At 42.1% G+C, this 12,847-nt stretch overlaps 1 protein-coding gene across 4 annotated transcripts in view; it reads left to right on the top strand.

Annotated features, from left to right (window-relative positions):
* PLEKHG1 (pleckstrin homology and RhoGEF domain containing G1) overlaps window positions 1-12,847 on the top strand; it is a 101,258-nt gene that overhangs the window by 39,035 nt on the left and 49,376 nt on the right. For 2 of the 4 annotated variants that reach the window (XM_082215195.1, XM_082215192.1), the window contains exon 2: window positions 4,688-4,846. The exons of the other annotated variants lie outside the window; for them this stretch is intronic. The gene's annotated coding sequence lies outside the window, so the exon portion shown is untranslated. The remainder of the gene's footprint in view (window positions 1-4,687; window positions 4,847-12,847) is intronic. 4 annotated transcript variants of the gene reach the window in all.

Raw genomic sequence — 12,847 nt, 5'->3', positions numbered from 1 at the left:
ACCCTGGGCATGAAGAAAGGAAGAGTCTTTACACACACACACACACACACACACACACACACACACACACTCTGCTTTCTTTTCTTAAAAAATGTTTAGCAGTACTCTCATTTTTCTACTCATATTGAAATATGAGGCAAAACTTAGATTCACAAAATATTTAGGGTATGCGTACCCCTGAGTACCCCCAGAAAAAAACTTGCCCCTTTCTAAAATTTATTTATTGGTTTGTGTTTTTCTTTTGGCAAATCTACCAGTGAATATAATAAAATTAGGGTTCAGGGGTTTTAAGGATCATGAAGGGTGTTGGTACCAAGGCCCATTGGTGTAGTGGTGGTAGAAATGCTCTGGTTGAGGGACAAAAAATGAGGGATCAAGGAGAGACAGTTTGGGAGGGGAGTGAGAAATGATCCTATTTTCATCTGAGGAATGTTTTGGGGGTATATGATACTGGGCCCAACAATGCATTCATCCTAAATAATGCAGAGGTGTGCCTTAACAGCTGCATACACATAGATCAGGCATATCCAGCTTCCTGAGACTGGGAGGTGAATGGGATTCTCCCCATGAGACCAGTATTATTGAAGGCTAGATCCCTCAGTCCAGATCCCCTGGACACAACTATGTATCTGTGTTTAAGTTGGCATTAACTGCTATGATCCAACTTTTATCTAAAAGATTGGGACCAGCCCAAGAGGGAAGTAATATTTCAGATTAGGGATAACTGAGAGGCTTCAAGATGGGTCTTCGTTGCTTCTCTTCACGTTATTTCAATATTTGTGACTCAAGGGAAGTATTAGTATGTGTGAACTGGAGGTACTAAATCAAACCTGATAACTGTTCTTTGGAAATCTTCATCTTTTGTTACTTTTAGTTCCTATGGAGACAGCACAAACAAAAATATTAGCATCTGCTTTCATCTATAACTTGAGGTATAAAGTTCAACTTCTTTTGCTGCATCTTGACTATGCAAGTTGATGCTTATTTTTCAATTGAACTTGCAAATTCTGGCAAGTTTCCTTTATTCTGGAGGCATTTAATTATTGTGTTTGGCGGACTGACTTTGATACATGGAATAAACTAGAATTCCAGTTCAAAGATTCTGAGCTAGAGGTATTTTAGCCATCTGCCAAAAAGCAAAATTATTTGCTGCTTTCTATTTCAGCCTTGGGAAATACAATTGTTACAAATATTCATTTAGGGTATTGGTTTCAGTTGTAATAGATACTGCAAGAGTTCTGGCTCCTTTAAAACTCAGACATTGTGCATCGCATCCTGGTTCCTTTGAAATCTTATATCTAAAAGTTAAATGGATATTCTAAAGCCTCAATGAAGAAATTTCACTTAGTCCTATGTAAAACATACCCCCCCTCCCCATTTTTCTTCCAAGGAGCTCAAAGTGATGAACACAGTTCGCCCCTTCCCCCGTTTTGTCCTCACAACAGCATCCTGTTCTCACAGTGGTCAACCAGTGCACAAGAGGACTCTCTGCTCTCGTGGTTTCCAGAAACTGGCATTCAGAAACAAACCGCCTCCAACTGTGGAGGCACAGCATAGCCATCATGCCTAGTACTCATTTATGATCAGTGGACAGCATACAGGGTCAAAAGGTTGTTGCACATCGTATCTGAATGAGCTGAGATATGATTGGCTGAATATGGCCATTCAATAGTCCAGGGATAGGAAACTTGTGGGCCTCCAGATGTTACATACCAGCTCTCATCAGCTTCAGCCAACATGACCAAGAGTAGGAGCTGGTGGGAGTTGTTGTTCATCAATATCTGGAAAATTACATGCTCCCACCCCTGCAACAAGTAATGGTAAGACTTATCTTTTGATGGTAGTCCTTGTTGGTGATAGTCATGTGCTTAGGATTACTGTGAAGGCTCCCAAAAGCCTTCTCGTGTTAAGGAAACAGTGCTGTCATCAAGACCAAGCATCTTTTTTGAGGTCACGTCAAGGTTTAAGAAAGGCTCCTGTGACAAGTCATTGAGGAAACCTTGCTGGTAATGGCTTTAACATCTGATTTATTTTCCTTTAATTCTAATTGCATCTTGCATTCACAAGGTTGGACAAAGATTACTCTGAACAGTAAAAGAAAGTATGAAGGTAGACTATTTGCCTTTGTTGTGTTCTTAGAATACATTTGTCCATCAGTTTAGGTAATGGATTGGAAATTTGAAAGAATAAGTAAACACCAGTTTTAAATCTGCTAAAGTGATAGCTGAATGGCAGTGTGTTGTGTTCTACCTGTTCAGACTAAAGAACCTGAATCTATGGTATGAATCATAATGGGATCAGTCATTTTAATCTCCTAATTGAGTATTTTTAAGAATTGTCTGGTGTCACTCCTCAAACAACAATCCCTCCTGGACTGGATTTGTCATTAATCTTTCATCACAATGTAGCATGTAATGATGCAATATATTTTTATTCACCAAGGAGCTTCCTCCTGACCTCAGCTTGAAGTTAGTTGATATTTTCAAGTATCATGCCTATTTATTATACCACCCAAATAGCACTGAGTAGAGCTGTTCTGTGTGCTTGCGTTTTACATTTAAGGCCATGCAAAGTTCAGGTTAAAATAATTACTGAATATATTTGAGAACTGAGGAAAGAAAAATGTGATGGTCTTAACATTCCAGCACAGGATTGTTCTGGGACATCCACATGATTCTTATCTAAAGTCATCACTTTTTTCTTTCTCAGCAAAATAGCCCTGAATGTAATATCCAAACATTTCTTTCTTTTGTTACTTTTGTAATAATTCTATCAAATATGTTTAGCCTAAACACTGGTGGCTTATTTAGTTTGAATACGGAAAGTTTATTTTGTGATTAAAGAAAATAGCATGCCACCCTTCTCTTCCTGATTTAAGTGCACTATTGTGACACTTGCTAAGCTTGCTTAAAACTCAGGTTTGAGGGTATAATTTTAGAGAATCCTATTCCTCTCTATGCAGCGGTGCCAACTTGAATAAAATATTGGGGGGCCCAGGTATAATTGATCACAAGATGCAGCGTGCACACAAACGCCATTTGAATGGCAATGTCCATCAACTTAGGGGCGCAGCCCCCTCAAATGTTTTATGGAGGGTAATGGGACCTCAGCCCATAGGAGTTGGCTCCTATGGACTAAACCAGGTTGTGAAAATATACTATCTGGTTGTCACAAATTTTTTTTGGCACCCTGGGCGGATTTGGAATTCTGAGATTATGACATAGGCAGCAGTCACCAAACAAAATGTTTTAGACTAAAATTCCCCCCAACCCCAGTCAATATGGCCAGCAACGTTTGGAGATCACCAGGCCGGGCAAGGCTGACTTAGTCTAACACTCTCTAAAAAGTTACCATGGACTTGGTTTTTTTTTGCCACCTAAAGGCAACTATTTATCTCCCCACTTTTCCAGCAAATGTAACAAGCAAAAGAATGTTCAAATAAACTTGTGTCTTATGACCAGTTTACTGAAACTTGGAAACTTTCTTCAAGTCTCAGTGCTGAACTTTAGATTTCATCTATACACAAGACATTTGTGTTTTACAGGATTTTTTGCTTTTGTTTTTCTTTGACTCGCAAGACTTATAGAACATTAAGTCACAGCAATTTAATATGTTGGAAACTAACCTAAACTCACATTTCCTAAAACCTTCTACAGAATTCTTTCAGTGTGACAGCAGTTAAGATAAAAGTTAATAGGGAAATTACACAGATAATTTTTCCAAGAAGAATAAAGATGAGTATCCTAAAAAATATAGACAGAGCTAAGCAATGAAATGCACGACTGTAAAACATATGAAAGGAAAGCAGTTCCACTGTGATTTATATTGTAAAACCATATATTTATTAGGTTTGTGTCTTTCCTTGTTAAGGGAAAGGGGGCTCGTTTTATTAGCACAGCATACCTTATTTACATTGTGTATATAAAGGACTGTGGTTAATGTCAGACTGAAACAAGTGGTTGTTCATAAATTGCAATATATGTAAAATATAAAGATTTCTTTGATTGTTGATCTTTGATGGAACTTCCCCTTAGTCAGTTCCTGAAACAGTCAGGAGAAATGCCTGAGAAAATCTGTTTCTTTAGCTTTATTATCTTCATTCTCTTCCCCTGTTTTACCCATGTTGCTGCTGGCGAGAGCATATTTGATATTTGTGTGTGTGTGTGGTTTTATTTTTAAGAGTATCCCACATGTTCAAACCTTGACAGAATGCTCAGGTCATAATATTTACTATATTAGAGCTGGGCTAAGTGGTTCGTCACATAGACCTCCTTACACTTCCTGTTTAGAGTTTGCATTGAAAGACTGGCGATGGGATGAGGGTTCTTGCTCTTCCTTATTGTAAAGAACAAGAGTGCTGCAGAGCTGCAGGCTCAGAAGAATTTTCCCGGCAGGCTCTTTCCCCCTTTTAAGCTTTCCACTACTTTTTGAGGCCTGCAGTGATGGCTGGTTGCCAGCAGTGGTATCAAAAAACTGCAGCTTTAAAAATCAAAACCGGAGGGTGGCTCTTAGCCACTTGTTAATCTTGTGTTGAACACCTTTCAGTGAATAGCCATTTAGGCTGGTTCTTTCGGAGAATTCATTAGCGATCCCGTGGGTGTGCGTGCTCTCTCTCTCTCTCTCTCTTTCTTTCTCTCTCTCATCGGTATGTGAATGTGGTGTTGTTTGTTTTTGCCTCACTTTGCAGATGCATTTCTAGGCAGCTGCATCTCTATGTATAAAATGCCCAAGAGCAGCCTTAAGCCAATTTGCAGAATGAACAATTGATTTAATGGAGTGTGGGTAGGCTTACCCATCCAGCCCTGTGAAAAATGAGCTTGTTTGTTGCAGAGGAAGCATCTGTAGGGTAAGCAATTCTTTTCTTGTACTTCCTTTGATTCTTGTTAACTCTCCTCTGTGTCTGTTTTCTCCTCTTATGCATCTTTACATGTACTGTGTTGCATTCTTATAACTGTGTGTCTTAAGCACGTTTGAAAGGATTTTGCTCAAAAATGAATATAACTGTGTTTTGTGAGCTTCAGCTTTTATGCCTTTTCATAGCCTGCTTTCTTGTGATTGCCAAAAGCCTTCAGTCCTGGGCTTGCTTCCTTGGAAACAAGTCCCATTTAACTTGCATGGATTAGGATGAAAATATATGAAAACAATGTCCTATTGCTTGTAATATTTATAGATTCAAAAAGGTTATAAACACACTGCAGCAGCTTTGCTTTTGCTTTTAACGTGTGTGTGTGTGTGTGTGTGTGTGTTATATAGAGTCAACAATCTAAGAAAATAGATAAGGGGTTTGGGGCGACCAAAGCTTAGGAAAGAAACCTGATAAATGTCCAGAAATAAGCATTTCAGTCTTCAGATAATAGCATCTTGGAAGTTTCTTCCAAAGGAGTTAGATATCCTTGGAGATAAATGCAGCCATCTCACAATGACAATTCCTTTTAGTTGAAAACTATGTAAAATATTTTCGGGATGGTATCACTGCTCTTTGGCTTGTGGCATTGAATGGAATAGCCCAAGACTACAGTCTGAGTGCAAGGCAGAGGTGGAGGCTGAACATTCAATTGCTCCCTTTGATCCCATATTTGATTCTGCACCACCCAGTCTGCAGAAGGCAGGCTAGTGAGGCTGAATGGCAAGTGACTTGCCCAAGGTCACAAACTTGAGTTCAAGGCATAGCTGTCAACGTTTCCCTTTTTTAAAGGGAAATTCCCTTTTTCCAAATAGGATTCCTTGCAAGAAAGGGGAAAAGTTGACAGCTATGGTTCATGGCAGAGAGAGGTCTGAGCTTTCTGAAACTCCCAACCTTCCAAATCAGTTTGCCTTCAACTAACTTAGCTAAAAACATTCAAATCTCATTCAGCTCCTCCAACCCCCCTCAGTCAATTTCAAGAGACGCAAGTTCATTCTGCCCGGCCTTCCAAAAGAGAGAAGCCACCTCTTACCTCCTGCTTAGTGAGGCTAGGTGTCCATTTTTCTCTTCCTTTACCTGATGAACTTGATAAAGAGGAATGAAGGGCAATTGCCCCCCCAAAAAAACCCCTTAGCCTGCCACCATGATACTTTTCTCCGCTGTACTTCTCAGTGCAGTTGTCTCAGGACAGACAGAGGTGAACCTTTTTCACACTTTGTTCTGCATCAGCATCAGGGTCTTAGATCCTGACTGTCATCTTGAGGTCAGAATGGCTAATGTCAAAATGATGACTTTGCTTGTTGCCCCCATTTTGGCACACTTAGTGCCCTATAAAAAGGAGATGTCATATGTAAAGGAAATGCAGATGTTTATAATTTATATCATATAAGGTTTTAGGGAAAGCATTTACACTGGTGGTGGTAGTAGTGAGTTTGGTATTACAAAACTACTTACGTTTACAATGTCCCATTAGGGTTAATGTCCTTTACCAATAATATTAAAGAGACATTTGAATTTTTCTCAAGCTTTGTATGTATATGGAAAAATTACTCTGAAATTATCTTTTTTTATGGCAGTTCCCATGAATGAAGGTAACAAGAAGCAGATGGAGCACACATTCCATGACAGTTTGTGCTGCTAATAAATTCTGACCAAAGCCAAGGGCTCTGGAATTACAAATTGATCCATAATCCTTTTGTCTGGTGCTTTCCACAATCCTTGCAACTATAATAGGATGCCATTTTTTGCTTCCAGACAAAGCATTCCCCACTAGATGCAAGGTTACAAGAAGATTTTGAATGCTGCATTCCAAACTCTATTGTTAATTAATTAGTGAGTTGTCCCCACTGCTTGTGTGAGTGAAAGGCTGCTTGCAAAACTGATTTTTCCCTTCCTCCCCTGTACGCCCCCCCCCGTAACTCTTTCCAGAGGATATGGGGTCCCTCCTGAACAGGTGGGACTGCAGTGCAAGGCGGAAGGTTAAAAAATTAAGAGAGGGCTCTTGCTTTAGCATGATCACTGCTGCATATATACCTTTTACATACACATCTGATCAAAATCTCTCTTGCTGTGAGTACACCACACTTTGTGTTTATTTGTTGTGCTGAACAGTTAAAGCAATATACATACAAGGTATGTACAGTGGTGCCTCGCAAGACGAAAATAATCCGTTCCGCGAGTCTCTTCGTCTAGCGGTTTTTTCGTCTTGCGAAGCAACCCTATTAGCAGGTTAGCGCTATTAGCGGTTTAGCGGATTAGCGGCTATTAAAGGCTTAGCGGCTAAAAGGCTATTAGCGGCTTAGCGGCTTAGAAAAAGGGGGGAGAGCGAAAATTCGTCTTGCGAAGCAGCTCAAAAACAGAAAACCCTTTCGTCTAGCGGGTTTTCCGTCTTGCGAGGCATTCGTCTTGCGGGGCACCACTGTCGTTTGTATAATTAAATGTAACTATTGGATACAGTTACAGGCTTTACTGAACTTGATCTGTGGCTTTGTAGCTGCATTGTCTCTATGCAGTCACTGCTTAGCTGGCTTATTTCACTGCCAAAGAGGCAAGCGCTTTTAAAAATAAGTGTACAACAGCTAGACTCTTTGTGAACTGCTGCTGGAAATAATGCAAAGCTGAAGTCTGCTGTATAAATGATTCTGTCCTTAATGCACATGTTCATTCTGCTCACTACTCTTGCATTATAATTTTTTTTAAAAAAACCATAATCTTTACCTAGTACTGAAGCAAAAAAGTTGAATTTTGGCAGGTCTGGGACCCAAAGAGACTGTATAAGCAGTTCCAAACATCCAGCCGGCCTTAGACTTGTGTTTCCTAAGCTTAAGTATATGGCATGACAAACTGCTTTAGAAACATAGGGTACTTTAAAGAACAGTTTGTTATATGGCATGAGATGGGGAGTGGGTGGGCAAAACTATTTCATAGTAAGTAACTCTTTGGATTCTGGCCCAGATATTTTGTATATATCATTTGCATAGAGAGAGTTCTAAAAGATAAAAATTTGCATGGAAAACTTGGAGTATGCCAAGCCTAGTCATTCCTTATCCTTTTAAATAAAAAGGAGAATTGAAGTGGGGTGGTAGTGGTTAACAGCTGCTTCCAGAGAAACACTGATTTTCCACCAAGCATGCCAGCTAATAGCTCTTATGAGAGGGTTATGCTTAGTGCAATAATAACCAGTCTAGTGGCCTCCCAGAGACTCGCCATGCTCTGGGGTTCATTCAGTAGTGAATGTGCCACATTGTTCAGCAATGAAACGTCTGCACAGGCTGAGAGTTACTGGCTTTTTGTTTCCTTTTAAAAGCTGAGAAGTAGCAATTATCTCATTTCTTCAGTGATGTAACCAGAATTAGCATTAGTACTTCTAGAAGGTGGCTGATACCAGTGTGAAAACTCTTCGTGCCAGAACGATGTGTTATGATACGGTAAATCATCACACAAGACACCACTTACAGCAGTCTTTGTATGATGATCATAATGTGGCACAACTATACAGTCATACCTCAGGTTACAGACGCTTCAGGTTGCGCATTTTCGGGTTGTGCATCACGCCAAATCCATGAGTACCGGAATGGGTTACTTCCTGGCTTCGGCGCATGCGCAGAAGCACTGAATTGCCACCCGCGCGTGCGCAGACGCGGCACTCCCGCAGGGATCGCGTTCGCAACCCAAGCGTCCACTGTATTTTCTTTAGCTGCTTCCTTTCTATGCTTTCCCGCAAATTACCCACAATTTATGTGATTGCGTCCCTGTTGATTTCACTGACTACTTTACTCCTTTGATCCTAGTGGCCTACTGCAGCATTCTTCCATTGGTAGCAGGCCCTTGGCTTTCATTTGTCCTTTCCAGAGGTGCCACATTCTTGTTAATGTATCCTGGTGACTGTGCTCTCTGCTATATATTTTTAAAGTCATGGAGTCTTTCTTGTAGGACTTTACTTATAGAAAGTGACCAGTTAAATGTTCTGCGGTTGGCAGGTAAGTTTAAGAAAAGATTTTGGTGCCTTGCTCTAATCTTAAAGTGAGAGGGTACAGACCCCTCCCTGAGCCCACGACTTCACTCAGAAAGAATAGAAATATTATGAGATCCAATCTGGATATGGTATTTTGCATTTTGAAAAGCAGTTTTATTCTGATTTCATGTTCCATTGTGCAAGGCTAAACAGCAATTGAAAATATTAGGAATGGTCTAGTCCAGGCCTGTCCAACTGGCCGATCACGGCGGGCTGCTGTCCCTAGTCGATCCTGGTTGATCTACAACTCTGACCTGATCTCTCCACCTTAAAAAAGCTCCACAACTCTGGTCCCTCCCCCTAAAAAAATCTCCACAACTTTTGTCCTCCTCCCTCCAAAAAGCTCAACGACTCTGGTCAATCAAATGGGTAGATCACTGCCAGTTTATTTATAGTGGGAGTAGACTGTAGTCTCTTGGAAGTTGGACACCCCTGGTCTAGTCTACGTATTGCAGTCAGCTGAAAATGGTAGATTCCTGCTGTGTGTAGCCTGAATTACCCCACTTTGCATCCTGCCTGCAAAGGTAGGGTATTTCCTGCCCCCCTTATTGTGCAGCAAATTATACATTGTTTTTGTACTGTTCATCACACTTACCGGTAAATTTAGAAGTCTTTACTACAGAATGAACAGTGTTCAACATTCAGTGTCTTTTGCCAAGCAGATAGCGTGGGACACCCCCTTTTTTCTTTTGGAAATGGATCATTGCATAATTAAAGAGTTGGCCTATATAGGCGACTTGTTTCCCTAGCAGCTAAAGGTCAGAAATGTCATTTGGAAGGAGTAACATCAGCATAACACACAGTATATTATGAATTGAAAAATCCCTCTTTTTTTGAAAAACTATTCATTTATTTGACATGAAAACTGGTGGGGTATATAAGGTGGACATCAGGGTAGCGGAAACCCAAATTTGTGCATAAATGGGAGTAGTCCTCCCTCATTACAAGCTCCATTTCTGACTTCGCTATCACAGATGACATTTCTGTGCCACCACTAACCCTCTCAGTGTTAAGTTCGAGACAAGAAGGAAAGGCTTTTGAGAGCATGCTTGCAATGCAAGATTGAACCTCAGTACTGATCCGTTCATAAATTAGTTACAAATTGCAAAACAGAGGTAAATTTATAGTTTATTGAGTTAATCCAGGATAGTCCAATACCTCAGATAAGGGGGAAGGAAGCTTTGTGTCTGTTGCTCTTGAATGTAACTCATGCTAATAGATGAATATACTCTGAAAGTTCCTAATTATGCACCCTTCAGTTACAAAAAAAAAATAGAATCAACAATGTAAAGTGAAAAAGTGCAGTGTTTTATATCTGCGGGAAAATTTATGATGCTTACCATGCTGTGGCCCTGCTGTGCATACGTAATGAGAGCAGCTTGACCTTTCTGTGTGGTCAGTGTTTTTGCTGTTACTCATTTGTGTTGGAAACTTTTGTGTGAAAGGCTTTCTTGTGCCGACCCATGGGGTAGGGAAAGATCAGGGTGGAATGCAGCAAAGCCCGGTGCCACTTGAATGTATTCATGAACGTTTAGGGCAGTTGCGTTTAAAAATGGCAACTTCGCCAATGCCCCTTAAACTATTTTCGCACAGTTGGCTGTTTTATGCCTAAGACAATAATATGGCAGTTATATTTAAGTCCTTTCAAACTAGACAATGTTCTTCGTTGTAGATTTTGTAGGCATTAGCCTGTTTAACACAGTGCTGTTTGAAACACCTTGCGCTTCTCTAAGCAAGTGGGCAGTCAGTGGCAGTGGGGGGGGGGGACGACTCCTCTTCCTTTCTCCACTGCTGCCAGCCCATTGACTTAAAGGAGAAGTGTGTGCTGCTTCAAACAGCATTTCTGCTAAGGGATTTAAGCCTCACTTCCCATCTGATGAGCAGGGATTAAATACCGCTGCCTTGGCTGCATGATCCTTTTCCCTGCCGGGAGCAGTGCCCATCGCCAGTGCAGGATTATATGCTGCCTTCCCACCGATCAGTTGGCATCACCAGTGACAGCTGGTGGGTGTGTTTTTAGGAAATAGCCTTGTGGGTCAATTTTGTCCCATGAGTTGGAGGTTTCCCCACCCCTGATTTAACTAGGAGTCCACCAGTTTTCTTGGGAGAAAGCTTCAGGGAGTCAGTCTTCTGTTCTTGGTATCTAGATTCCTAATAATGTAAGAAGCTTGGCTGGACCAGAGCAAAGGTCCATCTAGTTCAGCTTCCCTATCCTGTATTAGCCAACCAGATGCCCGTGGAAAACCCACAAGAAAGACGGAAAGTGCTATAGCAGTCAATCCCAGTGTTCCCTATAGCATATACCGTATTTTTTGCCCTATAGGATGCACTTTTCCCCCTCCAAAAATGAAGGGGAAATCTGGGTGCGTCCTATGGGGCGAATGCAGGCTTTCGCTGAAGCTTGGAGAGCGAGAGGGGTCGGTGTGCACCGACCCCTCTCGCTCTCCAGGCTTCAGGAAGACATCCGCAGCCTAGGCGGCCCTGCGGGAGGTCCCGCAGGGATGTCTAGGTTGCGGATAGCAGCCTGCTTCCCGGAGCGTCGGGCGCCCTGAAAGTAGAGCGCCCGGCGCTTCGGGAACACATCCGCAGCGTGGGGAGCCCTGCAGGAGTTCCCGGCAGGGCTCCCCACGTTGCGGATAGCAGCCTGACGCCCGGCGGGCGGGGCACCCTGAAGCAGAGCGCCCCTTGCGCCGGGCATACACCCGCAGCGTGGAGAGCCATGCAGGAGTTCCCGGCAGGGCTCCCCACGCTGCGGATAGCAGCCTGCCGCCCGGCAGGTGGGGCACCCTGAAGTGCCCCTTGCGCTGGGCATACATCCGCAGCGTGGGGATAGCAGCCTGCCGGCCGGCGCACGATACACCCAGAAGCAGAGCGCCCCTTGCACCGGGCATACATCCACAGCGTGGGGAGCCCTGCAGGAGTTCCCCGCAGGGCTCCCCACACTGCGGATAGCAGCCTGCCGCCCGGCGGGCGGGGCGCCCTGAAGCAGGGCGTCCCTCGTGCCGGGCAGACATCGGCCAGCCCCACAAGCTCGGGGGACAGCAGGGAGGCGCAGCTCCGCCATCCCGCTGTCCCTCGACCTGCTTTTGGGGGGGAAATAAAAAAAAATCCTTTATTTCCCCCCCAAAAAACTAGGTGCGTCCTATGGGACGGAGCATCCTATGGGACGAAAAATACGGTACCTAGATACTTCTTTCTCTTGCTAGCTTTTGCTCCCCACTTATGTGAAATATGCTGATATTAGTTATATGGGCAAAGGATAAACTGGTGAGCTAAATTTCCCCAAATCATTCCAAAAAATGTGACATCTTCATTTTTAGCAGATCAAAAAATCATAGCACAGAGTACGCCACCTACAAATACCTAGGCTTACCTTACTTTATTTCAAACCTTAGAAAAATAGTATCTTAATATATAAATAATATATTTTACCTGATCAATTAATAAAGCATTGTAAATAACTTATAAACATATATATTATATATTATCCAGGAACTTGTCATTCCCAAACATTGTTTGTTGAAACCCTTGTTCTAGAAATTTAATTGTCAAATTTTTCTGTTTCCTAAGATACATAAGTTCCAGCAATGTTACCATATTCCAAATCATTTCATATCTGTGTAGGATTAGGAAAATCTTTACCCTCTGATTATAGGCTCTCATTCTAAGATTTCTTTCTTTCCATATGCTCATCCATCACCTGTGTTAGGTCTACCTGGAGGAGCATTAGTAATGTGAGTGGAAGGAGGGTGTATTTTACAAAAACATAACAAGTCAACATCTTTTCCAAATCTTCTCTCGGGGAGTGGGGAATACTTTGGAAATGGAGTTGACCTAAGTGCTAGTGGTCGAAAAGCTTGTAAGGTAAGGAATTAGGCTGGAGGCAAGGCTTCAAGCCCAGCTGTTAATTAAAAGTGCAAACTAATCCA

Source organism: Podarcis vaucheri, assembly GCF_965113315.1.
Source record: "Podarcis vaucheri genome assembly, chromosome: 3".
Taxonomy (NCBI): domain Eukaryota; kingdom Metazoa; phylum Chordata; class Lepidosauria; order Squamata; family Lacertidae; genus Podarcis; species Podarcis vaucheri.
The sequence above is the reverse complement of the archived record's forward strand: the minus strand, read 5'-3'. Positions and strand labels throughout refer to the sequence as shown.